The following is a 27732-nucleotide window of genomic DNA, read 5'->3' on the forward strand; positions in this document are numbered from 1 at the left end:
ATGGAGGCCTGCATTTATTACTTAGTATGTACAAGTAATTATGAGACCTTCATCTCCCCTCAGTTAAAAACAAAGCCAAGTTTAGGTTCATGGATTATTTATGAATTTTTATATTTTGAGAAATCTTTGTCCATCTAGGTAAAAGAGCTGCATATGCCACCAGCCTTTTCGGAAGCATGCTTTTCTGTATTCGGTAGGGATTTTTCTTGTTGTAATCATTTTTTAAAATGGCATTAAAAATTCATCTGCTGTTTATGATCTGCAAAGATGAAAAAGGAGAAAGGCAGACTTTATGACCCACCCTGTTGCTTCGAGGCCCGGGTTAGTTAGCTATTTGAGCAGGGAGCACAATGTGATTTTGTACATTTCTTAACACAACTGTACAAATGTGCGCAGGAAAATTCTTAAAAACATTAGCCTCTCTACATGGTATTGGCATTGCCAATTATTGTTGGCTTTTTGTTCGGAATCTGGATAGCACAGAGCATGAAACAGAGCCTGAGAACCCTGGGCTCTTGTTTAGATCCTGCTTTGAGGGGCCTCTGGGAAGCTGGGTAAGCGGAGGGAGGTAGGCTTGCTTCAGAAGCCTGAGTACTATATGGGCAGGTGCACAGGGCTCCGTGCTCCCAAGGGCCCAGGCTTGGTGTAATGCTTCGCTGTAGCTGTCTGGAAATTCTTAATAATTTTCAGATAAGAGGCCTTGTGAATGATGGAGCTGGTCTGGGAGGAAATGAACATTGTTAAGTGTTAAGCTACTCTGAACTGACCACTTAATCTAACCCCACAGCCCAGGTTGTTTTAAAAAGTAATGTTCCTTTATTTTAGAACAGGAAAATTAGACTTGTCTCTAAGGTCACTCCTAGGTCTAAAATTCTCTAGTTGAGGTCCTGGGAAATGTCCTAGTGAAGGCAGTGAGGTTATACAACTTATCTCTTCTTTTTCAAGATGCATCTTAATTGTTATGTTTCCCTGGCAATCATCTTGGATCCAGTATAATTTTGTAACCTTCCATCTGTAAACCCCCATCCCCCCTCGGTGTTGCAAGAACATTTTTTGAACTGGATTATATACAGTAAAACTCATTTCTCTCTCTCCCACTGCATTGTATGCTTCTTAAAATCAGGTATTTTGTCTTCACCCACTTGTAAGTTGCAAAATGCTATGTACTCAAAACCCCATAGAGTGGGTTAAGTGAATGGTTAGTTGAAAGACTAAGGAGCCCATAAGACTTTTAATTTTGAACTTAATTATAGCAGGGACTTTATTTCTTTTTTAAAGATTTTATTTATTTATTTGTCAGAGAGAGAGAGAGAGCACAAGCAGGGGGAGAGGCAGGCAGAGGGAGAAGCAGGCTTCCTGCTGAGCAAGGAGCCTGATGCGGGACTTGATACCAGAACCCTGGGATCATGACCTGAGTGGAAGGCAGACCCTTAACCTACTGAGCCACCCAGGCATCCCTAGCAGGGACTTTAAAATGCACTATGTTAACAGATTTCTGTGAAGAGATTGGAGAGTACTTCTTAAAAAAAGCAAGATGAAAGAGTTCAGTAGGAGAAATGAACATGCACATTTGTCAGTGCTTGCTGATACTGGAGATGGGCAAAGCTAAGGCAAATGTTTGTGCCACAGCAGGGTCACTGGGCTGTAGAAACTGAAGGCATACAACAAGAAAAGCAGTCAGGACTTAAGATTCCTAAGTAACTGCAATTTAAAAGCACTATAGCTTTAAAATGATATACATATAATAGTATAAGAATCTAATAAACAAGTAATACCTAGCCATGATTAAAAATAACCAGAAAGTACAGAAAGGCATAGAATTAGAAAGTCAAAGTTTTCTTCACCCCAATCCATACTTTTATTTCCTAAAGATAGACCCTGTGTGAGTTTCATGAGTATCCTTCTAGAAATGCTTTATTAATAGTATATTTATATGATCGTGTTTTTACACAAATAGGATCCTATTTACACGTAGTTTGTTCTTTGTCTTTTCATGTAGTACTGTTTCTTAGACCTTCTCCCACATTAGTACCTGTAGATCCCCCTTATTCTTTTTTGGGAGTGTATAGTGCTCTACCACATGGGTCAAATACCATTAATTAAATCAGTCCTTCTGATGAGCATTGATGTTGTTTTCAATTTGGGGAAGTTACAGCAAAGCACAGTGAAGATGTTCACATAGGAATGTATCCACAGGATAAATTCCCAGCAGTGAAACTGCTTGAAGTCTCTATGATTTGATATGAAGGAGAAACTAATTCAGTACTCAACAACTTAAAGGCAACATCAAATATACTTGTTTATTCTTGTCCTCCAACTGCTTTCAGAAATACTTTCCAATTGGTATGACATTTTTTTTCAGAGCAATTCCTAGCTTTCAAAAAAATAATTTCTAAACAATCAGCCTGTACTTTTAAAAATCAACTGAAACGTTCTGCTTCACCAATATGAAGAATCAAAGTAAGATTATTTTTCCTTTCTAATACTTTTTGTCTCCCGAAGATCAGTTCCGAGACTGCTATTGCTTTTGTATTTATACAAGTTCTTTTTTAAGCTGTGCTGACATCATGGCCGATTTGGGGGAGAGTTTTTGCCCAGAGGTTATCCCTCCCCACAAGAAAGTGTGAGTTCCTCCAGTCCACCCCTGCCCTGAATGCCCCCCCCACCCCCCGCCAGCTCTAGCTCACCCTCCCGGCCCTCATGGAGCTCAGTAAACTCTCCTTGGCGTGATAAGAATCCAGTAAATATTTTATAGTCGATTATTTATATTGAGAACATAAAAAATGCCAGATCCTAGAATTGTTCAGATTAAAGAGAAAATAACATTTTCTTTAATAATTTCATTGCAGAGTTGTGGTCCAGATAATTTTCAATTAATCTTACTGGATTACAGAAAGCAATACAAAAAAAAAAAAAAGTAAATACAAACAAACCTAGAGCATGAGGAGGTGTTCCTGCACAAAATGATTTGATTTTTAAATATTTTTAGGTCCTATTTCCTTAGTTTCTCTAGCTTGATAATAACAATTAACTTTTTAAATGTCCTTTAAAAAATTAGAATGCTCTCACAATGTTCTTTGCCTCTTTTTTTTTAAATTGAAATTTTGGGAGTCAATTACTGGGACTCTGCTTTTAAAAGCTCACCTTGTTACCTTATTTTCTGTCCCTCTACAATTGTGCAGTCACAATCATTACTGAGCCTTGGTTCTGCCATATGTAAAGCTAAGAGGATCTTGAATGTCTACTCCAGTTCTAAAATCATATGACTCCACGGTGGGGGTGGGGGTAGAGGGGTGTGGCAGAGGAGATGAGGTGAAAGGGGAAAGATTGTGGGATGTGCCTCAGGAGGCTGATTCTTAAAGTTGATTAAACACAGGGACAAATATTTCTGTTTGTGCTTGGAGGTAGATCCATATTTATTTTTGATACGGATTCCTATTATTTCAGCTTGGGAACATTTTTGGCAGGTTTACAGAGGTCTCCCAGGCACCAAAAATGTCGCATGTAGGGCAGGTTTTAAAAGGCACAGCCTGTAACAAATATAGAACCAAGGCATTCTTGCCTTTGTCTTATGACAGACTGTCTCATGGAATCCTTACACATGGATTGAATTGCTTTCAAGTATGCCAGTCAACAATAATAAGAAACAGAAATGCTGTGGCAAGGGCTGGGCCTCTAGTTACCTAGTGTCTGAGCTGAGAATTAAGAAAGGGTGGAGCTATTCAATGACCCATGAGATTACTCTGTGTGTGTGTGTGTGTGTGTGTGTGTGTAGAATTTAAGCCAATCAAAGTTCCATATCTTTCTCTTTTACTCATTACTTTCTAGAGTCTTTACTATTTGTTCATCACTGGTGATAGGTTGTCAGTAGGGGAATCAGGTATTGAATAAATAATGGCACCAACACATAGATAATAATGAATTGTCGTAATGCGAAGAAGGACAACAAAGGGTACAATGAGAAACTTAAACAGAGCTACTCACTTAGATTACGGAATCAACGAAGGACATCTCTGAGGAAGCAGTATATAGGTCCATGAGGCATGAGCAAGAGGAAGTCAGGAAAAGATTTCAGATGGAGGAGTAGACTAAAACCTGAAGTAGTGAAGAGCCAGGGAGAATTTAAAAACAAGCAAGCAAACGAAGCTAGTTGTGTCAAGCACCTGGAGAAGAGCATGGGGAAGAAGGCTGAAGCCTTGTAGGCTTTGTAGACCTTGATAAGGATTCTAATGTAATCATATTATTATAATTTGTTTTTATGTCATACCAGTTAGGGATATAACACAATCAGATTTCTGTTCTTAAAATCTCCCGATGGTTGCTCTCTAAAGAATCCCTTAGAAGTGAGCAAGTGTGGATTCAGGGAGATTTGTTTATATCTGATGTAACAGTGCACATAAGGATGATGGTGGCTTCAATTAGATGACAGCAAAGGAGCCGGGGAGAAGGGGACAGATCTTTGACATGTTTTGAAAGTAGAACCACCAGGACAATGTTTTAACACCGCTGGAATGTTTTTTAAAGATATTAGTTTACTTTGTTTTCATTACTCCAGTAGACTCTATAAAGAGGGAGAAGTATTTTTCCATTTCCCCCTCAAGGAAAAAGGCCTTTATTTATGAAAGCTAGGCAAACTGAGACACCCTGAAGCATTATCCAAGACAGGGAGGAGCTCCACGGGTTAGAGGAAGCAGTGTGGGTGAGAAAGAGAGCGGGAGTTTTTGAGACTTGAAGATGTGTGGAGGTGGGTGGTCTTATTAAATGTGTCTTTTCTTTCAAATAAATATGGTGGGGGCCTAGTTCTGCTCCCGTGCAGCTCATGGAGAATTGATAGATCTTTGACGGAGGCCATTGTGCAGGCTAATGGGGAGGGCCTTAACAAAAGGTCCCCAGCTCCAGCCTTCCACAGAGAGAGGAGAAGTAACCATGTTCAAATGGACACAGGGCTTGGACAATGTACACTTTGGTGATGAACTAAATTTTCTAGTTAGGAAACCATTCTCTTATCCATTTCTATTCTCTTACCATCTTTGTAAGGGAAAGGAGCTCTTAAACATGGCTGAGACGCAATTTCCTATGACTGGAGGATGGAGGCCTAAGCATATTTATCTGCTTTAAAATAAATTAGTAAATGCAAATGTATCTGAGGGTAGAGGAGCTATTCTTATCTATATACCTGACAATGGCGGCACCTTCAACAAAAACCAGGAACGAGCCATTACTCTTAATGATGATAGTGGTGGACAGCAGGCAGTTTATAGAATAATATTGGCAAATCAACTTTGAGAAAATGTTACTGAAAAGAGGGCTGTGGCCAAAATAAAATGGAAACAGCTGGAGAGCATGTGGTTCTCTTCACATCTGAGAGCCATCGAAAGCAATGGTATGAGAGGCCTTCCATATGGTTCCACTCCTCAGTCAAGTGCTACACAGCCCCTCCTTCGCATCCGATCTTCCAACACCAGACCAGAATAGGCAAGCCTTCAGCAAAAACGACAATGGTAAATGTTGACCAAATGGCTTGCCATTCATGGATCAGGGACAGAGGTCCCAGTTTCATTCTGTATACCACGGCCTACATAGATCCAGTTCAACCATTTTCACTTTATAGAATAATTCAGGATGCAGTGAAATAGGGACTCATACATTTTGGTGGCAATATACAATGTTTAATTTTTCTTAGGGTAGATCTGGTGATATCTATAAATAGCTTTAAAATGTGCATTTCCTCCCTTCTCTTTGGAAATGAATCAATCATAATCTTGGTTAATTGCACACCCATAGTCTTACTTTGTTTATTTGTTTACTTCCTAGCTTATTCATTTGTGATAAATCCTTAGAATGTACCACTCAAAGCAAATACTCTGGTTGTTTTAAAAAGATCTTGATGATGACTGACATCTAGCCATAAGTTCTCTGCATTTCTCCCTTCTGATTTCCTCCTGAGGTAACCTGAATCTCATATTCATCACCCCACACCTTCGCTTTTGTACGGTTTTTTTTAAACATTTGTATTTCTAAAATTTTATTTTGTTACATACACACATATATTGTGGGTATGTGTATTTAGTTTTTCTGAACAATATTTTTCATTTAATAATCTATTGCTAAGATATCCATGTTACTTTGATTCACTCATTTTGGTGGCTGAATAATTTTACTTTTTCTATAGCATAGTTCATTTATACCCTCTCCTTTTGATGGGCATCTGGGCTTTGTTCAGACTTTGCTGGCTTAACCCACACATCCCAATAGAAAATAGCCAGAAGGTATAAACAGACATGTCCAAGAATAGGAAATACATATGGCAAATAAAACTATGAAATGATATTTAACATCAACAGAGATCAGGAAATACAAATTGTGATTATAATAAAATCACATTTGATAACCCTTTAATTGATAACCATGGAAAAATCTGACAGTACCAGGTATCAGAGAGGCTGTAAGGCCACAACATCACAGATGCATTATTGGGGGTTTGAATCGGCGCAACGACTTGGAAAACAGTTTGTATTATCTCCTAAAGGAGAGCATTCATCTACCCTAGGATGCCTCTACATCGCCTAATCCAAGACACCTTTGAGATCAAAAGGGACACATATAGGGTGAATCCGTGGGTCAACAGGAATTAACTGGGACTGACCTAAAGAAACAGACATATGGTCATTTATCTAAAACCCAGAAAATCTACTCCCACAACACAGACCACTGCATCTGTTCAGCAGGAGTCTTATATAGCAATGTGCAGATCAGACTTTTTCACATGAGCAAAATCCTGCACATCGCCTTTCGCTCAGCAAATGTGATATCTAGGTATTTATTGTAAGGAAATGATACTGATTAAGAACAAACATTTATTTATAATGTTATACATCAAAGTATTTCTATAATACTGAAAATCTGAAAACGATTCAAATAGTGACAATTCAGTCTTGGTTAAATGCTTGTGGTACATTCATAACATGGATTATTGGCAGTCAGTTAAAACTACATTACAAAGGAATATTTATGAAAAATGTTCATAATATATTAAGGGAAAAGCAGATCACTAATCAGTATGCTCAACTTCAATGTTTTTAAATGACACCATTTAAAAATGAATATGTACATTAAAAAGAGACTAAGAAGATGCATTTTATAGCTTTAATAGTAGATATTGGTGGATTTCTGGAAAACATTTAATTTTTAATTTTCTTCTCTATATTATTATGCTTTCCTGTAATAATCATGAATTTTTAAAAAAAAGTACCTGTAAAAAAAAGCAAACCAAATGGGAAACATATATTATCACACCAGAGCACTGTTGGGCCTAGAAGCTGTCCAGAGTGTCCAGGCAGGCAGCCTTCCTTACACTATGCCAAACAAGTTTGTGGTGCATCCACGAAAGGTTATCTCTCTTGGTCAAAACCCTGCCCAGGTGGCTGCAAACAGAAGTCAGTTAGCTCACTGTCACTGCCTGGCTCCTTAACTGAAATCCCTTGTCAACCTACTGAGACAGTCCTGATGCCTTAAGTGCTGTGAAGAGAGTGTGAAGAGACAGACCACTAATTATGTAAATTAGGAACTTCTAGAAGGTAAATATGAAACTTTTCAAGGACTTTGAACCTCGGTTCCTTATCACAGGAGAGACATTTACCCAAGGAGTTTGAGGTCAGAAAGGAGGCACTTGGAACCTGCCTGTGGGCAAAGACAACAGAGTCCCCATAGTGCTGTGGTAAGTGGGAGCCTCTCTCTTGGCCAGTCTCTAAGTGGAGAATGGCTTTTAGTTCTGATAGGGAAGGCTGAATCTTCAGGGCCATGCTGTGAACTCTTCAGAATTATGAAAAATCAGGGTCTGGCCTATTTCTGAGTAGAAACAAACATTAGGAAGCTAGGCTTCCTCTTCCTGGTAGCTGACTGAGCTGAAACACCTCTGAAGTGATGGTGAGATCCATTTATCTACAATATTATTCATCAAAGTATTTTTATAATACTGAAAATCTGGAAAGTAGATTTTGTTTGAAGCTTCCTGCTCCCCCATCCCTCCACCCCAAGTAAGCTCCTCGAGCTCATAAGACACTGTAGCAGTGATGGTGGTGGTGGAACTCCATTCCAGAGTTCTGAGGTGACTTCTGGCTGGATAGACTCTGACTGACCAGATCATGGACTTCATTGTATAGCGGTGGTGATAATTAAAGAGATTGTTTTTTCCAAGATTTTTTAGGAACTCAGTCTTGCATTGTTCAGTTGGCTGAAGATACGGGTCAACCAAAATGTTCAAGGCATAGAGCCCCCAGTGATGGTAGCTTGGCTGATCCTGGCAGTTAGTAGTCGTTGCCACTATATTAACCCCTGTTCGTTGATCCATTCCCTAGAGGGGAAGACACTGTATGAACTAAGTGCATAATACACATGATCTCATGTAGCTCTTAACAACCCTACAAGGTAGGTTGTCACGACTGACATTTACAGAGGAGAAAACTGTATCTCACGAAGGTTAAGTAACTTTCCCAAGTTTACAATCTAGTAAAGAAATTTGAACTCAGGACCGCCTGAACCTGAAGCCGTACGCTCATTCACTATGTGCATGTGGCAGAGCACTTTGTTCTCTCTCTTTTTTTATGGGAAATGTACTTATGAGTACTTACAGCAGAACTATGTTGTTCTTGTCGTCTTTAAAATGATTGAGACAGGGAGATATATGCTAGTTGTATAACCAATATGAATGGGGTTTCTTTAATTGTTGGTTGACCAAATGACTACCTGGTTCCCATAGGAAATATATTATTATTCCTTCTAAGAAAGAGGGCTAATAAAGAGTTCTATCGAAGACAACAATCTTTTCTTCAAAGGAAATCCTAATCTGATGCCAGGAATCTGATAGAACCTTGAACTGCAGGCATAATTTGTTGTTTAGCAGTTGCTTCCTTCCTTGTGAGGAGCATTCCTTTGTCCAGAACCTTGTTCTAGAGCCTGCAGTGAGAACTAGGGAGAACAAGCTCGGTTGCTAAAAGGGTCACAAAGGGATTTGATGTGTGAACCGCGGTGCACCTTTCTTACCAATTTGACTCCAGCAAGGGGCAGAACTTAAGGGAGCTCTTCTGATGACATTTCTGTGCCCACAATCTTGCAATGCATTCCTTCTGCCAACAAGGGAAGGAGAAGGAGTCAGACCTTCTGACTATGTGTATCTATTATGTGTCTGCTGGGTGCTTTCCCATAAGTTATCCTTTAATGTTTCAACTGTCCTTACGTGGTAGGTCTATCCATTTCACCGTTGTAGCCTCATCTCAGTTTCTTCTAAGAGAGAAAGAATAGAAGGTAGATTGATTGGAGAAATAAGAGTCAAAGAAGTGTTAGAGGGGCCTTTTCACTTAGGGAGTGTCAAATGAATGTCATTTGAAATAAAACTTACATATTCTTTCTCTTCCAGGTCTTTTCTCCCTTTAGAAGCCAAAGTCCTTGACATTAAATAGCAGGACTGATGCCCATGAGTTCTAGGTTCTGCTTCTACCTGGACTGAGTCTCTCACTCGGTCAGTCTTAGTTTTCTGCCAGAGGAGGGTAGCCATGCAGCCATGACATTCCTAAGACACAAAATGACACCTATCCAAATTACCACTTCAAAATTAAAAAGAAAAAAGGGTAATGATTCTCTCTATTTGCTAGTTCCTTTGTCTGAGTGTTTTTGTCTTGTTATTTAACCCCGTTTAAGGCTGAAATATCCTACCAACTCTCTTCCTGGAAACTAGTGAGCTGCTCGGTTCAGATCGCATGAGGTGATCATATTGGTTATAGTGAGGAACCTATTCGTGACCAGGAGCCTTGGCCCATTTGCCATTCATGCTCCCATTCCAGTCTTTGCCAGATGACAGAATTCCTTACCATCTATTTTTAATATATTTATTGACAAATTTATTGCTTTATTCTCAAAGTTTTATTTTGGGGGCCTACAAAGTCTATGTTTGTTTAAAAACTGCAGAAAAAATATTTGGTGTATCTTCAACTTGGTGTTTTATTTTAGAGAAATATGCAATAGGGCTGGATCCAGCTAAGAATAGCCTGGGTGGACTGCCAGCGGCTCTACCCTGGGGTGGTCCTTTCTTTTTGGCTGTGGTTGTGGAAGTTCTGTCCTTTCTCCCACGGGGGAGCTGTGTCTTCTCTGAGACAAGGTGGACCAGAAGGGAAATGGCAGGGTCAGAAGCAGAGCCCCGGAGAACAAGGGAGAGAAGCTCAGAGTCAGCTCAGGCCGCCAGCCATGTCTTTGGAAATCTAAAGAAACAAACTGAGTGCTACAGTTTCAGCTTAAACGTGCTCTAATCTGTGGCTGGTGCTGGGCCATAGTCACACACCACGCAGAGTCAGGAAGAGAGTCTGTGGATGACACAGTGGAGAGAGAGTCCTCACTTCCAGCCTGGAAACCCAAGTGTGAAAAAAATTACCCAAAGAGAAAGAAGAATCTTTCACTTATAAGGACTATTTGATTTGCAACGAACTGTTCTCTAAAGAAATTCTGGTAGCATAGCCTGCTATTGAGAATACAATAAATACTCTTACATGGTGAATTATTGAACTGTTTAGATAAAGAACACAGTCACCTTGAGTAACTTGAAATCAGGAGGATAAGTATTACAAGCTGGAGTTTCTCAGGTATATGGAGTACCTACCTAAGGGCTCAATAGCTCAGCTCCACTAGACACCACAAATACCAAGAAAACAGGAGAACTGGGATATTGCTGAGGAGTGGGAGGAACAGCTGTAATCTTAAGTATGGTACCCTGATGGAAGGTGTCCTGTCTCCCCATGCTGATTTACCGCAGGTCACTCGTTCTACCTAATGTGGATATTATCCACCTACACAATACATCAAAGGGTCATTGTTCTAGTCATATCTTTTCCTCTGGCCCCAGGAGAACTCTTTGTTTTTAAGATTTTATTTATTTGAGAGAGAGAGAGAGAGAGAGAGAGAGAGCAAGAGCAGGGAGGGGCAGAGGGAGAAGGAGAAGCAGGCTCTCTGTTGAGCAGAGAGCCCAACATGGGGCTCGATCTCAGGACCCCAGGATTATGACCTGAGCTGAAGTCAGATGCTTAACCGACTGAGCCAACCAGGCACCCCTAGGGAGAACTCTTAATGGTATTTACTTCTAATATTTTCTTTGTTCCATTTCTGAGAGAACTCTCTATGAAGACCTTTAGTGGATAAAGAAGCTTGGCTTCTTTTGAGAAGTTCTTTGAGATGGGAAAACATTTGTCCAGTATCAGCTAACTATCTTCTAAGAGAGTGGTTCTTAAAGTTTGATTCCTCTACCACCACCACCAGCAGCAGCATCACCTGGGAACTTGCTAGAAATACAAATTCTTACATACCATTCCACACCTATATGAATCAGAAACTCTGGGGGTGTAGGTCAGCATTCCATGTTTCAACAAGCCCTCCAGAATTCTGTTCATTCATGAATTTTCTTTTCCTCTGCTCTTGATCAGGAGGAACTGCCAGGCTATTTCTATTGAAACAAAGGCTGAGGTTTCATAATGTGGGAGTCTGAGGGCTTAGTGCTGTATAAAGTATAATGTTAGACTCCTGCCCCAACTGTTCACAGGCTCTAAGAAGCAGATATTATAACTATCTCTGCAAAAGCCAGCTTTAGACCACATGAACCACTTCCTAGCCATCACTTGAATCAGTGCACTTTGCCATTATAATTACACACTAAAATATGGTCACTTGTCAATGTGACCCTTCCCTAAAACAAAATGTGCCTTTAGTGAGCAGGTAACTAAAGCACAGAAAGGATAGCACCTTGAGTTTTATTTACACCAGACTAGGAAAGCTTAGATGAGCCAGCACCATGGAAAATGTCCACAGAAAGTAATTGTCAGGAGGGATTTGTGAAGGTTATTTGGGGTTTGGTTGATGGAGACTCCAGAGGCATCTTTAATCTTAAACAAGCAGTTGTAATTGAGTCTTTGACTTGAGCCTTGGGGGCATTGCTCAGCATTTGTCTTTACACAACTACTGGTTAGCCCTGGGGAAGTAGGTTTGGTAGGCCAGTCTTCCTCTGACTTAGAAGCATGCACAGATGTAAAGCTGAAAGAATCTTGAGCTATCGTCTAGACCTGTCGTTTAGAGACTTGGATAAAAGATGCATGTCTCTGGACCTACAGCAGTTAGACACTCAACGCAGTTATCACACTGTGCTGTAATTGTTGGTCTGGGCTGTCGTCACTACTAAACTGTGGTATCTTGGAGAGTACAGACTTCATTTCAGTCCTCTTTGAATCGCTGGTACCTAATATAGTGCCTGGTATAAAACAGGTACTGAATTTTTGTTTTGCGAATAATGAATGTGTGAACCTTGGGTTTAACCTCTGGATTGGCTTTAGAGGCTCTCAATGAGAGAAGGCATTGAAATGACCAGGCTTTGTTGGATCAGGCATATGGGTTTCTATTTAGAAACCTGATTATAGAGTTTATTTCACCTATTTATTAAACATAAAATTATAGTATCTTAGACTTTGAAAGGGCCCTTAGATCATCTAGTAATGATATTTTATTATTTCACTTCTCTCATATTAGAATGACAAACTACAGCCCAAGAAAGGTAAGCGATGTGTCTAAGTTTCTACTGCTTATGACTGGGTGGTAGGTCCTGGGCTGGAACACCATGCCCTAAGTTAGTGCTTGTGCCCCTTAACTGTTTAAGCCATTTTTAGTTTAAGCCATTTTAAGAACTCAGACTTAACATTTTGAAGGGAATAAGGGCTATTTATTAAGCCATTTTCCTCAGGTCAAATATATTTCAGAATTGTCAAATCTTAGATTTTTGACTGCTGCTTCTTACCGTGTTTTAGGTCTGTTAAAAACTCTTAAGTCTTTTTTTTTCTTGAATGGATAAGAAAAGATTCTTATTATATCCACTATTCATAAATAAGTTCTAGGTGGATTAGAAAGTATGCGTAAAAAAATAATAAAAGTACTAGAGGAAAATATTCTATTTTATTTGGGGATTTGAGGACATATTCTAAACGTGACTTCCAAAGATATAAGTCACATAGGAAAGACTGCTTTATTTTTTTAATCTAAAATTTGAATCTTCAATATGGCAAAAAATCATAAATAATATTAAAAAAGCTAGGACTGAAAAATACGTTTGCAAAATATATGATAAGGGTTAGTAGACTTAATATCTCAAGAGCCCATGTGAGTCGACTAAAATAGACACAAGAAAAAGGCCATGAACAATTGCATAACAAAGAAATGAAATGGTCTTCAAACATGTGATGAAATGTTTAAACAAACTAGCTACTAAATGTACTGGCTAAATTATACTGGTGAATGTGAAAATAGCCAATAGCCTGTGTAGAAAAGTATCTGACAAAACAGGATTTCTTGCACACAGCTGGGACTGTATATTTGTAGTACTTATTTTAGTATAATTTAAAAATATATGATAAAAGCCTAATAAGGCAATAACCTTTTTTCCTATAATACCACTCTTCTAAATTTATCCCAAGTAAATATTAAAGATATGAACAGAGTGTCATCATAACATTAATTATAATATAATAGGAAAAATAAGTTCTAAAAATAGGGGATTGGCTTAGTAATGAATGCAATGTCCAAATGGTGAACTATTATTATCCTGCAGTTGTAAAGCTGATGTTGTAGAAATATATTTACTTTACAGTATAATAAACTGAATCAGGATGTTACAAAATAGAGTATACAAACATACTTCTTACCTTTGTGTTCAGAAATACTAGTTTTATCAGTCAAAATAGGTTACGTTTTGCTGCAGTCACAAAGACTACCCAAATCTCGGTGACTTATATAACAAGAGATTAGTTCTTGAGTATGTTATATCCCAATGCAAGCTCTGAGAGAGGGGCCTACTCATCAACTCCCTCAGAAACACAGACGGATGGAGCCTCCAGAAGCTTCCATTACCATTCGGACAGGAATAAAGGACGGGACAACTTGCATATGATGCGTGGCATCTCTGCTATTTTGTTGTTAAAGGAAAAATCAGAAGGCCATGTCTCATGTCAAAGGCAGCAAGGAAGTGCAATCTTACTATGCACTTGGAAAGAAAACTGCCATATTTTGGGACAGTTCTAATGACTACCACACTGACAGCTTTTTCTTCTATTTACTTGTTTGTATTTTTTGTCTGTTCTAAAACAACATACAGATTACTTGATTAATAAAAACTACTGTTTAGACATGTGTCCTTAATCATGTTTGTGGGATGTTGGTGATTATATTTATTGTCTGTTAAAATATTTCTCAATCTTGATCTTGATTCCATTAACCAACATATTTTCCCTCCCGGTTTTGTGCTTTGGGCGGTTTTGAAAAAAATGTCATCTAAATCATTGTCACCATGATATTGGGGCAGGATGAGCAAAATGACATGTTAGAGAGAATATCCTTCCAAAGGACATGGATGCACTAAACAGTTCTCTTCGCTATGTTTGTTCATTCAACTCCCAGTCCACCCCACGGTGTGTCCATATAGTCCTCAGTTTAACATCCGGTTCTTAAAATGATATAATAACAAAGTTTGTCAAGAGTCTTACTGATCAAAATTGTATTCCTCTTTGGCATTCATCTGACACGGTGTTTTAAGTCTGACAAAACTTGATTTTAATCCTTTGGAATAGAGGTAAGGTATTCTGACCCAGCTGTCCACAAATTGCTATTTAATGCTCAATTCTAGAATCTTGCTGAGGACCAATAGCTTGTTAATCTCTAAATCAGAAGGACACTCGTCTGTCTCTGGAGTGCAGGTACATTCAAAGTTATGCATGTTTCTCTCCCTGGGTGTTCTCTGATTGATCTGCAAGTTTGTTCTGAATGATCTCAACTTGGAGACTTGAACACAGTTAAAGGAGATGTTTTGTCTTATCTCCTAACTTTGCTTATGTTTCAGTTCCTTCCTAGCAATGCTTGTTCTATTCTTTCTCATTAAATAACTTGTCGCTAAGAAGAGTAGAAGTAAATCCCAAAGCAAAGTGGACATTTTAGATGTAATTGCTGTTGAGGCTACTCATTTGAGAGAGAAGTATTTTATGTGAAGGTAATCAAGAGTTGACTCCCCTGTGATTACCCAATTGCGCATATTCATTGGAGGACTCCAGAAACCTCCTTCTGTACAGTAAAGGTTTTCCCATGACCTTGAGGATGAAGCCACAGACCTCAGAACTCCCGCAAGCACAGTTTCTAGAAATAAACATGTAAAGCAAGAATTCTCAGAATGCTGAAGCACAGAGAGCTTTTGAATTTTAGGAAGTACTGTCCTGGGTCAGAGGAGAAGAAAGAAAGAGATAGAACTGAGAAGAAAAGCAAAAACCAAAACTGGAAGTAAGATGAAATTATATGTGACATAAGGTTAGTATGTAAAGACTAATTCAAACTATGCCAGTAATATGGAGATACATATATAAATAAACCTTAAAAAGAAGGCAGTATGTATAGAAATATTCCAAAATTTCTCTTCTTTCTGAATTGGCAGAGAACAAAAACAGAGCTCTATACGTCACTTTGTATGCGATAAGCACCTGTTCAAAATGATGTGGAAAGTAGAGAGGGTCATTGCCCTCACGGAGTTGGCCATTGATCAGAGAGACAGGCAGTCACTGGGCAGGAACAGAAGAGTGATGAGTCGTCTGCAGAATCTGTACCGGCCACTACAGCAGCTCTGGCAGGAGTTCACCTAGTTTAAAAGGGACTAGCGAGGGTCAAGGGAGGCTGTCTGGCAAAAATGATGTTTAAACTGAAACCAAAAGGATAAGCAAAGATCAGCCATGGTCAAGAAGAGGGTGGAGAGCATTCCAGATGGAGGAATAATAAGGACAAAAACTTAAAAGATTAACTACAAAAGGTTGAACTTGAGCTCTTGAACTCAAAGAGCGGTCAACAGTTCTGGAGGTCATGGAGGCACGAGCACCTCTCTTTCTTTCCACTCTCACTTTGCATTTTACAGCTGGGAAACATGAACTATGAAACTAGCTCAAGGTTGGATGTACCTGCCAGGAGCCTATTGTCCTTTCTAAGACCGACCATTTAACTCGGAATAGGTTTCATACTTACCTAAGATCATTTTGAGTAGAAATCTGGACATTTGCAATCTAGTGTCAGGGCAGTCATTGCCTCTCTCCACATTCTATTATTATTGCCATCTGGATGCTGATAATGACTTTTAGTTTTATAGTTTGTCTCTCTTCTTATATCTCACCCTAGCTTGGCCCTGGCCTTGGATCCTGTCCCGTCCCTGAGATACTAAATGAGTAAACAGAGTTTTTGCCTGAGAGAGATAGAACTAAGTCATTGTTTGTTTGATAAATTCAGAATAGGCAGGTTGTGTCGTGGCCCTTTGACCGGGATAATTTGGTGCTGGAAGCACTTCTGCCTCCGTCTACAGCTGCCGTCTCGTACTTCAGATACACAAGACTGTGTTTCATCTGCAGATGAAGACAGGGAAAAGCCAAGTTTTCTGGATTCTTTCCTAGATTAAAAAAAACAACAACAATTCCCAAAACTTCTTTGCTTAAGAATTTGAGATTTGAGCGTGTGGGGAGAAAGGAATGCATCTACAAAGCAGAATGCTGAAGAAAATTCTTGCTTTTAAGTTGAATCATATTTGGAAAACTAATGATCATTTCTACTGTCCACATGAGCCCAATCTTTTTGTGAATGTTTACAGACGAGAAATTCGATTGTGATTTGCTAAATATATTTAGAAAGTAGAAGTAAAGAATCTTAGAGCGAGGGATTTTTGGGGTGAGACCACCGTTTGAGGAGATCCTAATAAAACTCTCATTTAAGTTCAGTACTGAGGCACAGTGTGAGGGTTCCAAGCTCTCTTGGCAACCTTGCTTAGAAAGGCCTGTAATACAGAGTTTGTTACAAAATTGGAGCAAAGGGAGAAGGATAGAGAAGGATGAGAGGCATGTGGGCTGGAGCTGTGAGAAAGAAGTCTCCTTGGGAGTGTCAGATAGGTTTGGGAAAAGGAAAGCAGTGGAGAGACACAAGGAAATTTAAAGAAGGGGTCACCATGGTCAGTAGATTCCCTCCATAGTTCTTCAGAAATAAGTAAAGAAGTTATATTTTGAACTTCTTTTTAGCAATTAGATTTTTCTTTAATTGTGTACTGGGCCACAAGGATGTCAGCTGGAACCATAAAAGATGAAAAACCTCTTCAGAGCAAATTTCATACATTATGATGGTGACAGAGATGGTACCAATGGAAAGATTGTAAGTTACTACACAATATTAAGGATAATGACCATTCCTTCTTAATCAAGTACTTGCTAAACATCTACTATGTCTACAGCTCTACGCTTGGCCCAGGGGAAAACCAAGATTCAGTATGCTGTAAAAAAAACCAGTCTACTTGTAAAGACACACTCGGTTAATGTACTGACATGTTAAAACACCTACAAATGCCCCATATAGATTCTGTCTCTTCTGATGCTATTGCTGCAACTGGGTCATCCCCTTGCCATCAAAGCTACAAGTCTGCCATCGCCCACCATAGTTTTACCTGAAGAATCTCTGTGAGATGAGAGTTCTGGGTAACCCGACTTAGAACTATGAAGGTGCTTTCCCCTTAGAATGATGCTGTTCAGTATGATTCTGAAATGCTGTACTTCTTAATAATGTATAGTATGAAATCAACATTTGAGACCTCACTGTGACAAATACCTGACTTATAAATAAAGTGTGGGCTCACATTTTGTAAACTAGACACATGACAGAATCCTTGACCCATGGCTCCACTTATAAAATCTACAGAAGATAGGTGGGGCACTAAGTAGCTAAATGTGGGGACATATACCCAATCTTTCATTGGCCACAGCTCATTGGATTAATTACCCTAAGTATTCCAATATGTATGATGGTCACGGACCTATGTAGCTAAAGCAAAAAGAGGATTTGGGTCAGAGCCCTCTTAAAAATATCAATTTTGGTAAAAGTAGGAATATATGATCTAATAATTCCACTATTGGGTATTTACAATGAAAACAAAAACACTGATTTGAAAAGATATGTGCACCCATATGTTTGTTGTAGCATTATTTATAATAGCCAAGATATGGAAGTAACCCAAGTGTCCATTGATAGACAAATGGATAAGGGAAATGTGGTATATACATAGATATAGTCAATGAAATATTATGCAGCCACAAAAAAGGATGAGATTGTGCCATTTGAGACGACATGAAAGGACCTAGAGGGTATTATGCTAAGTGAAATAAGTCAGACTGAGAAAGATAAATACCATGTAATTCCAATCACAAGTGGAGTCTAAAAAAAAAAGAATAAACAAACAAAAAGCAGAATCAGACCTATAAATACAGAGAACAAACTGATGGCTGCCAGAGGGGAGGGGACCAAGGAGTGAGCCAAATGGATGAAGGGGAGAGGAATATATAGGCTTCCAGCTATGAAATGAATAAGTGAAGAAATCATGGGAATAAAAGGCACATCATAATGAATATAGTCAATGATATTGTAAAGCGATGTAATGGGACAGATGGTAGCTACACTTGTGGTGAATGTAGCATAATGTATAAACTCATGAAATCACTAAGTTGTATACCTGAAACTAATACAGCATTTTGTGTCAACTATACTCAATAAATAAATAAACAAATAAACAAACAAAATTTGGGGAACCTGAAAGTTTGTTGATGAGTAATCAGTGAACACTGAAGCAGAAAGGTCAGATTATTCATCAGGTGTTCCCAAAGTGTGGTCCCTAGACCTGGAGTGCCAGTGTGCAGAATGTCCACATGGTGTTTTCTCTCTGTGTCTGTGTCAAAATTTCCCCGTTCTGCAAGGACATAGTCATGTTGGCATTGACCCATCCTAATGACCTCATTTTAACTTGATTACATTTATTAAGACCCTATTTCCAAATAAGGTCACATTTGGAGGTATTGTGAGTTAGGACTTCAGCATATGAATTTAGGGGGGTACATAAGTGAACTCTATTTTCAAGGAAGCAGTTCGGTTGCATCATGGCATGCAAATCCAGAGCTCTCCACAAGATTCTGCTGACTCCTGTGCTTTTAAAATATCCTTTCTAGGGTGCGTCAAGTGGTCTGAACTTGCCAGAAGCCACTCCATTTACCAGAAAAAGCAGGGGTGGAGGTGAGCAATGATATGGAACACCTAACATCTATACCAGGGTAAAACACATGTTTCCCATCTGAAACTACTCGAAGGATTGAGCACCCATGATTTCTGCCCCATAGAATAGTGCCATATATTCCTTAGAGGGGCATCGGATGAATTCAGCTGATTTGACAGGACTCTAAATTCTTATTATGTTAAACAGATGGCATCAAATAACAAATTAAGAATATGATGTATGCGAGGGTTACCACAAGCCAGCATCCTTTGGAAGAAAAGTGTGGAACGCGATTGAAAGAAATCGCATAAAGCTAAACCAAGAAGGAAAGCGCTGTTTCTAGTAATCGGGAACCAGAGTGGCTTTGGCCTTTCTGTTCTTCTAAATATTCACAGTTGTGAGAAGAGTGGTCTGATTTATGATACCATACTAAATGTCCCTTTGTTAGAAAACAAGAGAAAAGAAATACCATAAATTCTGAGTCTAAATTTTAGAGCTGGATATAAACTTCAAGCTAGATGCTGCGTATTTTGGGTTGTTTTATAAGAAAAGAAGAAAGAAAAGGGGAAAAAAGCATAAGTCCTTATTTAGAAAAGCATAATGGCTCCATGTGAATAATGAGTTCCTTATTACCGTGCATGGTGGAGGCAACTTTCACTAGCAAGAACCTCTATGTTTATAGAGGAGTCAGTTTCTCAGAACTTCCTATGGGACACGACACTGCCTCCTGTCAAAGCCTTTCTGTCTAGGCTTCCTGACTCATTGCATGAGACTGCCTCTTGGCTTACCTTTCTGTCTTCTCTCTTTTATGCCTTTTGGAGGTTTTTCTTCTTTTGGCTCCTAAGCCTTATGCATTTTCCAGATTTTCTTAGCTTGACCATAAGCTCCTTAAGGCTAAGAATCTATCTTCTGTTTCTTTCGCAATATACTTAAGTGTCTTCAGCGTAAGCTTCTTCGGACAGAATGAATTTCTATCCTTGAGAAAGATTAGAAAGGAGCGAGTATAATCACTACCATTGGCCCCAAGGCCACTTGCCAAATACAAAAGCAGTGCCTGGTGTTAAACTTGCCCATAATTAAGAAAAGGTGAAGGTTTGATGCAACGTCAAGGGTGAACTGTGACTATTTTGTACTCTTAGACTGGCCTAGATTCTTTGAGTTTTACATCCAGGTGTATGAATCATTATCCTTTCCTTCCTATTTTCTAAGATAGGGTGCAGTTGAATCAGTATTTGGCAGGGAAAGATTTACCCTCAGGAAGCTGGACTTTCCACAACGCTGGTGGGAGATCCCAACTGGATCAACTTAGAGGGTGAGGCGTAACCGGAGGAATGTGAATTCGGAGAATAAATTAATATTTGGCTTATACAATAGATATAAAAACCCATAAATCACAAATACTTCAGAAATACGGTCTAAGAGCAGAAAGGGACTTTCCATAAATTGAAATGTTGACCTATGCACCGTCGTATAGAAAGAGATTTTGCTTCGCTATCTTCTTCCTTTTCCTACTCTCTTTCCTCCCTAGTCCCACTTGATTGACAAAGAAAGATTTAGATTAGAACACAGGGAAGTTTATATAACAACGGGGATTCTTGCCCAGATCCATCCACACTCCAACTGTATAGGTAACTCCCCCGTCCACATTTAAATAAGGCCTGTTCTTCAAGAGTGCATTCTCCAATAGCAGTCACTGGGGTTTCTGATTCTGGTTACTCATGTGCCTTGGCCCAGGAGCTTTTTCTGTGCAGTTACTCTATGCTTCGGGATCTCAGCCTTTGGCATCGCTGCCGGGGAGCTCGGTATCTCTGCAAAAGAGCTGTGTTCCAAACTGTGACAGCTCTGACAGCTCTGAGAATTTTTCAGGGCAAATTTTATAGCAAAGCAATGAGGCATACTTAAACACCTTACTTGAGAAATAAGTGCCCATTTTCATAAAGTCAGTATGAATTCTGGGCTGTCACTAATTTGGCAATAAGAAATAAATGGGTCCCTCACCATTCAACTGTAGAAAAATACATGAATTCTGTTAATTTCTTAGCTAGAGGAAAACATAGCTAAAATAATTATTCTCTGGGTTGAATTTTAAGTCAAAATTTCATTATACCCAGTTTTATAAGAACTTTTTTTTTTTTGGCTCAGATTTCATGCATATGAATTGCATGACGTTATAAAAATGTACAATTAGGAGAAGGGCTGCGAGAGGCTGCCAAAAACCTGCCAAATCTGTCATTTAGGTTTCCCGGCCTCTTTCCAAGACCTTTCTGCCCCCAGAGCGCTCCAGGCTAGAGCAAATTCAGGTCACACCTTCAGCCCTCACGCTCTGCATCTTCAGCCCAGACTTTTTGACTCACTAGTCTTTCTAGACTGTCATCTACATGCCCTTCTGTGTGATTTGCTTCCATGGCTACTCACCTTTTTCATCTCTGGGGGGAAAGAGATTAGACCTGGGTTCTGGAAGCTTGTTTTCTAAGGGTGTGGACCCACCATGCATCTGACTAAAGGAGAGGCCCAGCCACCTGCCTTTGATCTGTCTGCTCCTCTGCTTCAGTTGTAAATGATGATAATGATGATGATGATGATGTGTCTCCTCCCGAGGTTGTTGGGAGGATGACGCGTCTATAAAGCCACCAGGGAGATCGCTGCAAGAGTCAGTGATCTATAATTGATAGCTGTGATTCTCATAATTATTAGGAATTGTTATGATTCAAACCTTCCTTTGCATTATATCACAGATAACACTATTAACTATAAATCTCGATTTGGCTCTCCTGCCTCTGCAACCCCCTCGCTACGGCGTGCCTCGCGTATCAGATGCGGGCATGCGCAGTGTTTTCACTCTGCAAAGCCCGCGGCGGGGTTAGCTTCCGGGCAGCCAGAGCCTTGCTGAACCGGAGAGTGCGACCACGCCCGGGCTGTGGAGTCAGTCAGGGAGCTGGATAATGAAAATATTTCTCTTAGGGCTAGGTTTGGCACAACCCTCTGTTTAAATTAAAAACACCATGGGGTTTGGGCCTTATAAATTGACAGTGTTCTTTGAAATAAAGAGGACAAAGAATGTGCCAGATTTCGGATATACACATGACTGAAATTATTTCAAGTCAGCTTTATTTCAGGTTTTTTTTTTCTTTTTAAAGATGAAAACAGAAAAAAAGCCCTGAAAACCACCCCAGACCCGCGTGCAGTGCCCTTTCCCAGGACCCCATATTCCTCCTCGTGTGTTTGGTCCTGGCCCTTCTTCGGCCAGCACATCTCAAACCAGATGTTGCTAAACCACTCTGCGCTTTCCTGCCCCATCTCAGTTTCCCGCAGATAGAGCGCTCGTTAGCACCGCCAATGATGCTCAGATTTGTCTCTGACGTTATTAATTTCCGAAACCACTAAACCATCCCCGAAGGGTCACTAGGCAGGGCGTTTAAGTCTGCAGCAGAGCCAGTTCGGAGAACCCCCTGCAGCAGATCTCATTCCTGCAATCGCCTGGCGCCACCCAGGCCTCCCAGCCGGTCCCAGAGCTGACCTGAGAGCCCGGGGAGCACTCCACAGGGAGGGAGGAGCGGTCAGGCCCCAGCGGCTCTCCCGGCTCCCGGCCCTGGCCTTCCTCCGCTGCTGAGCCTGTGGGCCCTGCGCGCTCGGAGCAGCAAGATTCAGAGAGCCGCCCCCTCCTAGTGCCTCTGGTAGGCGCTTCTAGACCTTGGCGAGGTGGAGAGGTGGCTTGAGTACTGAATCTATAGGCAACTAAACGCCATTTGCAGCTCTCTTTCTAGTATGGCCATTTGGGCCCCTTCCTGCTACCTGCTAGCAACATCTCCTTTCGAAGGAGGGGGAAGAAAAGAGTGCAGAAACAAATTTCCACCTCGAGGATGACGTGGAATCCAGAACACAGAACAAAGGAAAAAGCAAAAGCAGAACCAGACCTGGAACTACAGACAAGACACTAGTGGTTGCAGAGGGGAGGGGAAGGGGGATGGGCAAAATGGGTGAAGGGGAGTAGGAGGGACAGGCTTCTAGTCACTGAATGGCTAAGGCACCCGGATGAAAGGCACAGCATAAGGAGTACAGCCAGTGGTGTTGTAATGGCGTCTGCATGGTGGTCGCTGGGAGCTACCCTTGCGTTGAGCACAGCCCAAGGGATGGGGAAGTGGAATCGCTGGGTTGTACACCTGAAACTAATGTCACATCGTGTGCAACCTATACATGAAAAAAGAAAAAAGAAAAAAAAAAGAAAGAAAAAGAAAAAAATGATGGGGGTAGCATTTGTGATGAAATTCTACTGTTTGGGGATATTAGGAATAAAGCTAAAGGACCCGGCCTCATCTTAAACCTGGGCGGTCGTACATCCCAATAGTTTGCTGAGATCAAACACAAATCCTTTGCTTGCTAAGTTGCTGGGGGGTAAAGCAGCTATGTTTATTTATTTAATCAACAAAGGTTTATGAGGCAGGAGCCCTGCCAGGCAAGGATATAGCAAGCCACAGAGATAATAAGCCCTCGTCTCTGCCTGAGAAAGGAATTCGGGGAAATCGATCACAGCAGTCCAATAGCATGGAGGGTAGGCAAAGTGCTGAAGAAAGCACTGAGATACAGAGACACAATTTGCAGAGAAGTCAGGAGCCAAGGAAGACCCTATCCGAAGTCCAACTTTCTCTAAACTGGCGTGACAAGTCACTGATTTTCTGGGTCCTCAAGGGACATGTAGGTACATGTTAGGATCCATATTCACATAAGCCTCGGCTGCTCTCATGCATTTGGGTCACTCAGTGGCTCTCATACCTTACTGTGCGTTGAAGGCCCCTGAGAAACAATACGAATGAGATTCCTTAGTCCCCACTCCAAGAATTTCTGATGATGGTTTGAAGCAGAACCTGGGAATCCTGGTTGATTTTTACTAAGAAGCTTTCGGTTGATTCTGCTAAAAGTGGTTCTCAGACTGCACTTTGAGTAACTGTGTCAGAGCCCTGAATTTCCCACTTGTCTCCACCAAGCACTGGTCTCTGACTTTCACCAATTCAGTCCGGGTAGCAAGAAGGTAAGTACTCACCTGTTTACTGTAATTGTTTGCCTCTATGCTCAGAGCCAGGGAAAACAGACTGGGAATCAGAGGGGTGTGATCCACACACGAATGGGAGTGGACAGAGTTGGGGTTCCGGGCCCCAGCTAAGCGTTCTCTCTCTGTGGAGGAAGCCTAAACTACTGTCCTCGCAGGCCCCAGCCCTCCTGTGGCGGTGCACGGGAGGCCTCTGAAGAAGGCGTGCAGAGAGAGGCTCTGTGAGGTGTATGTAATGAAATACTGTCTTTCCCCGAGACATGGGGATGTATAAGGCAAACAGATAAGGTTCTCAGGCTATAGGGAAGCCGTGTGATGAAGAAAGCTACATTGGATGTTTTCTTAGACTTTCACCTGTGAATCTGAGCTGAGAAAAATGCTAATGCAAATTTAAAAAAAAGAGAGAGAGAATTTAGACTTGGCTGGGTCCTGGCGCAGACCGCTTTGTAAGAAGCAAGTCATTCCCAGGGTCTGGCTAGGACAGGGATGATGCAGGCACTTCTGAGCCCAGAGACCAGACAGCAGACAGAGCTTCAAAACGTTTTCCAGCTTTGGGGTAAACGCACCAGTACAGACAACTGTAGCCAGAGCACTTACTTGCCAACCCTTTCATGGGCTTCCTCTTCCTCCTCTTCTCTCTCTTCTTCTTCCCCTTCCCCCCTCTCCTGCCCCCGCCATTTAAAAAAAATCTTTCTTTTACTATAGAAAATATGAAAGCAATTGATTTTAAAAAATAAATCTGAAAGATAAGGTTAAATCCTTTGGAAAATACAACTTGTAGAACTTTCTCAGAATCGTGTTAGAAAAAAACTTTGAACAAGGCCTCCTTCTGAATAATAATAATAATAATATTACAGATTTTGATCCATTTTACGTATGTTACTTGTTCTCCATGATGTGAGTGAACAGGATTTATAGCTCAAGTAAGAGAGGAGTCATACATGCCCATAACGATAGCAACTTTGTATTTTAGGAGAGCATTTATCTTTGGGGGGGTGGCGGTGGGAGTATACCGTACTATATCCAAAGGGGAGTTTGTCAAAATACAGAAATTAAAAACTGAATGGGATGAAGTTCATCTTTATAAAAGGAAGTTAATCATTATGTTTGAGGTAGGTGAAACCAAAATGGGTATGTCAGGGATGACGGTTTCAGAGTAGAAGATGGTTTTCAAGCAGTACCACTGTCTTTACTGTTACGGATTGAATTGTGTCCCCCCAAAGATGCTGAGATCCTAGCCGCCAACACCTGTGACTGTGACCCTCTCCGTAAGTCGATCCTTACAGATGATCAAATTAAGATGAAGTTGTTAGGGTAGGCCGCATTCCAGAACGACTGGTGTCCTTTATAAAAAGGAGTTTGGACACAGAGAGACACGCACACGGGGAGAATGCCGTGTGACGAAGAAGGCCGAGATTGGAGTGATGCATCACAGGCCAAGGGAAGCCACAGTCAGCCAGCAAATCACCAGAAGCCAAGGAGTGAGGCACGGAAAAGATTTTCCCTTGTTTGGACCTCAGAGGGAGCCAAGCTGTCTACATCTCGTTTTGAAATTCTAGCTCTAGCCCTCTGAGACGACACATTTCAGTTGTCGAAGCAGCCAGTGTGTGGTGATTTGTTACGGTAGCTCTCAGAAATGAACACATTTACCTAGACACAGCGTCTTCTTCTCAAGGTCCAGGATTGCTGATTGGCCAATCCGAGAGGGTTGAGCTCTACCAGAACCTGGGGGAAAGGGGACAGGTGCACACTGGTGTGTGAGGAGCCTTGGGGAGGAGGTCCGGGGTACCACAAGGCTGCTGGTCTCCATGTTTTTGCTACAAGGCCTCACCAACCTTGACTCCAGCTTACTGGAATTGGACCAGTTACTGTTTTGTGCTGAGGCCACTCTTCTCTGCGGGCGATCAGATCCCTGATTAGCCCAATGGGACTTGAATTTTAACATTACCTTTCTTTGCTCATCTTCCATAAGGAGCCTCATAGCATATACTGGCAAGTTCCTGGATTGAAAAGTCAGATTTTTACTTTTGATTTCTCATTTTAGCTCTGGGACACAGGAGCCGTGTGATATTAGCAGGTCACTTCATATCTCTGAATAAGTTTTCCGTTTGTGAAGTGGGTACAGGAATACGAGCTTTGTCACAGTATTCCCATAATAACATAAAAGGATTTTGTACACCGCCCAGCATTTTCCCTAAGTGTGTTTCTATAGTCTCATAACCTGGTGTATTCGTGTGTGTGTGTGTGTGTGTGTGCCTGTGTGCATGTGCATGTGCCTGAGCCAAGAGAATCATTGCTCCTGGAAATAAAATATAGCAGGAAAGTCACAGATTCTCATAGACAGCCACTTAACATTTGCATTAAAAATAGTAACAAATAAATGTCGAACTAAATCCGCAAAGTCTTACTAATTGATAATCTCTAAGGAAAAGGGTACACACACATACACACACACACACACGGGGGAAATTAGAAGAAAATGTAATGGGCAAACAAAGATCTAAACTCCTGCTTGGGGATGATAAATGTTTCCCCAGACAGTTTCTACATCCCAAGGGAGACTGGTATCTGGAAAAATACATTGCTGATGTAATGAGAACATTGCCCAGAGGAAGCACCTTCTGCTGAAGGAGATAGGAGCCTCTGGACACAGCTGGGGAGTCTCGGCTGTGAGGCTCCAGCCTGTCTTTCTTGTCGCCCCAGCCTTCCACTTACAAATCGATGATCCTGCTTCTCTCTCTAAAATGCTATGTTGGAATACTTGAAAGTGAAGTCAAGCTTGTGAAATTATAGGAGAAGCTAAGAAAACAAAGGGACCAAAATGCAACCACAGATTCTATGGCTTAATTTATCTTTCTCTTCTAAACCACGAGGACACTTGTGGCGATCACCGGTCAAGCACAGCCCAGCCGGCAGGGCTCTTAATCTCCGTCTTATATAACCCATGTGTGTTTCATCGATTTGCATCCGTCTGCCCAGACACTTACTGAACAGAGCGGCGAAAGATCACACAGTGTAGAGATGGAACAAAACACAGGGGGTTGATGGGAAAATTTTCCAAAGCAGCAGGCTGTGGGCAGAACTGCACACCCAGAAAGCTGAGAGTGGATGTACAGTTTTCCACGTGAGTTTTTGGCTTGGGAAATCTTGGGGATGAGGAAGTCTGGTTCTCCGGCATCCTTCTCCCCTGAGCTTGCCCAGGCTCACGCACGCCATGGGCACTTTGGCTCGATTATTTGGGAATATGTTGGTGAAACTCCAACCGACCTGGATTTAGAGCAATGAAGTGTCCAGATCGAGGACAGGCAGATGATGAATATTTGGTTGGCGGGGTCTTGTGAGATAAAAGAGGTTGTCTTTATGAGCTCTGGGATGTCAGCACACGGGGAGAAGTAGGTATGTGACCACGCAGCTGAGCAAGGCTTTGGACCCAAGTGCAAATGTTTATTTGGGCGTTGGGCTCCTTCCCAGACCATTGGGCCCTAATATTTGGACTGGCTTCCCCATCCTCCTTTTGACCCAGGAGCTCGTAAAGGAACTCGAGAGGGGACAGTTTCTTTCCTCTTCC

The 27732-nt window shown here is 41.0% G+C and overlaps 1 protein-coding gene and 1 long non-coding RNA gene across 19 annotated transcripts in view; one reads left to right on the forward strand and one right to left on the reverse strand.

Moving 5' to 3' along the window:
• The window catches only part of PHLDB2 (pleckstrin homology like domain family B member 2), a 209637-nt gene that overhangs the window by 152571 nt on the left and 29334 nt on the right, over positions 1–27732 (reverse strand). The window lies entirely within an intron of this gene.
• LOC123784078 (uncharacterized) overlaps positions 1–27732 on the forward strand; it is a 78444-nt gene that overhangs the window by 16632 nt on the left and 34080 nt on the right. For 2 of the 8 annotated variants that reach the window (XR_015724207.1, XR_015724205.1), the window contains exon 3: positions 12559–12583. The exons of the other annotated variants lie outside the window; for them this stretch is intronic. This is a non-coding gene — a long non-coding RNA (uncharacterized LOC123784078). The remainder of the gene's footprint in view (positions 1–12558; positions 12584–27732) is intronic. 8 annotated transcript variants of the gene reach the window in all.

This window comes from Ursus americanus, chromosome 4 (genome assembly GCF_024610735.1).
Source record: "Ursus americanus isolate L20-20 chromosome 4, mUrsAme1.1.p, whole genome shotgun sequence".
Taxonomy (NCBI): domain Eukaryota; kingdom Metazoa; phylum Chordata; class Mammalia; order Carnivora; family Ursidae; genus Ursus; species Ursus americanus.